This window comes from Lathyrus oleraceus, chromosome 7 (genome assembly GCF_024323335.1).
Source record: "Lathyrus oleraceus cultivar Zhongwan6 chromosome 7, CAAS_Psat_ZW6_1.0, whole genome shotgun sequence".
NCBI classification, from domain to species: domain Eukaryota; kingdom Viridiplantae; phylum Streptophyta; class Magnoliopsida; order Fabales; family Fabaceae; genus Lathyrus; species Lathyrus oleraceus.
This window is the reverse complement of record NC_066585.1, coordinates 34,120,691-34,123,282: the sequence shown is the minus strand read 5'-3', so window position 1 is coordinate 34,123,282 and position 2,592 is coordinate 34,120,691. Positions and strand designations below refer to the sequence as shown.

Below are 2,592 nucleotides of genomic sequence, written 5' to 3'. Positions count from 1 at the left end.
TTGCAAAATAATGAAATGGTAACGAGCCTACCATTGAACAATATATCGGCTGAAATTTGTGAACAATGTGTGCAAGCGAAGCAACATAAGGGTAAATTCAAAAATGATGTTGGTGGAAGAATCCAACACCAACTTGAGGTGGTGTATTCGGATGTGTGTGGAAGACTGCAAGTTGATTCGACCAGTGACAATATATATTTTATCACATCCATGGATGATCATAGTAGAAAGTTGTGGACATACCTAATAAAGAGAAATGATAAAGTATTTGAAGCGTTTAAGAATTTCAAGTCCATGGTAATAGGCAAAGAGGTCACAAACTCAAAGTGCTCAAAACGGATGGTGGAGACAAATATGTCTCAATGTTAACGAAAATTCACATTCTCACATTCAATTATTCTCTCTCTAATTTCTCTCTCATCTTTTCCTTTCCACACTCAATTTCTTCATTTTCACAAACCAGATGTTCCAAATTCTAACCATAAACACAGATATGAGAATAACTTTATAGACTTAAAAAACTTAACTTCACTTTCATTAACAATTATACAAAATGAGTTTCCAAGAAACTTGCATAATATTAAAGCAAGCAAACATGCACTAAGACATACAAATACACTTTAGGTGAATCTGCGCTTTTACAGTTTACAGTTTCCTGATATCACCGACAAAGAATTTATCAAAATGGCCATCAATTTACCATTTAAAAAATAAATAAATAGAAATAAGATATTGATAGTAATGAATAGTTATTTGTCAAATATGGCATGCCAATGCCATTATTCTTTCTTTGTCTTTGTTCTTTTAGCCATGAATTTACGTATTCTGTCCAATGCAATTTCCAGAGTTTCTTCACTCATATTTGCAAAACACACTCTGAACCAACCTGCTTCTGAACAATGACAAGAACACCCTGGTGATATATTCAATCTCACTTCATTCAATATCTCTTTCCAAAGTTCTAATTCACCTTCCTTACTTGTCTCCTTCAACAGTCCACTCATATTCATCCAACAAAACAATCCTGCATTCCCTTTCAAACACTCTATTCCAACACTTTTCAAACCCTCAACTATCATTTCATACCTCTTCTTCAATCTCTCTCTATTAATCTTAATGTACTTTTCTGTAAACTCCTTGTCTGATAACATATTAGCCAAAAACTGTTGTGTTTGTGAGGATATTAAGGTAAAACTTGACATTCTTCTTGCTGTTGTTACAACCTTATCATTGTATGAATAGACTGTTCCAACTCTAAAACCAGGTAGACCGAGGTCTTTAGAAAGACTGTAAACAACGTGAACTCTTTCGGCACCTTTGTAACTACGAGCTTCGAGAATTTCAGCTACGCTTACGAACTCATTGGAAGAAAAGACTGAGCCTGAGTAGATTTCGTCGGAGATGAGGTGGATGTTTTTTTCTGTCACAAAGTCAAGAATCTCTTCTAGAACTGAACGTTGAATTGTTACACCTAAAGGGTTTGAAGGGTTTGTTATGAGTACTCCACTCACTTTCATGTTCATTGATTGAGCTTCTTCGTAAGCAGCTTGTAAAGCTTGTGGTGTAATTTGGAAATTGTTAGAACTGTTGCAGTGAATTGGCACTATGTTTACACCAGTTCTCCACCTTAAATCTCTATCAAACCTACAAAAGTACAAGAAAAAGATAAGTATACAAATTATTCCTCATCATATATTATATAGTTCAAGAAATTGCATGGTATAGATTGTTACCCTGGGTAGTAAGGTGTTGAGCAAAGCATCGCCGGGGTTAGCAAGAATGAAGGTTAAGAGCTCATTGGCAGCAGTTGCTCCAGCAGTAATGACAATTCTTTGTGGATCAAATATGGCTCTACCGCCTCTTATTTGTTCCATGAAGGTTGCCATTGCAGTTCTGAAGGATATAAGACCATGATAGTCTTGAAATAATGCATTCTCTCTAAAACCTTTATAATCCTCAGGGTGATCTTTCAAGTATTTTTCTACCAAATCAAATGAAACCTGGAAAAAGTACATTAATAGTTAGATTTACTTGAATAGAACTATAGATATTAACTTGAAATGAATGATATATTATATTAAGATAGACGTACTTGATTCTCTGCTAATCCCATTTGTATAACACCAGAAGAGTTGGTAAAGTCATGATAAGGGTTTTCATCATAGGCTTTCCATCCAGCAAAGTAAGGTGAGTTTTCACCATGAGTATCAGAAACTGCAATATTTGAAAGCTGGACACATTGTTGTTGTATTTCAAGACCCATTTTAGTTAGGAACTGAATTCTGTTAGTAAAAGAAAGAAAGAATAGTATAGAAGAGAGAGAAGATTGATTGAATTGATTTGAGATTGTGAAAGAAAACCGAGGTCTATATATAGAGTTTGAGAGTACACATAAAAGTACCGTAGTACTATAGGAAAATAAACTGATGGTGATTGCATGCATGTGACAACTGTACAATGGCAGATCACGCGGAAAATATATGGTTGGTGTGAATCAGGATAGATTTTTCTTCCGGTTGAATAAATGGATTAATTGAAGTTTATAGTATAGAAATAATGTTTAAGTGTGATTATAATATATGGTTTACTGCA

General features: G+C 34.4%; 1 pseudogene; it reads right to left on the bottom strand.

Annotated features, from left to right (window-relative positions):
• Positions 1 to 747: 747 nt before the first annotated feature.
• On the bottom strand, positions 748 to 2,263 carry LOC127106171 (1-aminocyclopropane-1-carboxylate synthase 7-like; annotated as a pseudogene).
• Between the last annotated feature and the right edge of the window lie 329 nt (positions 2,264 to 2,592).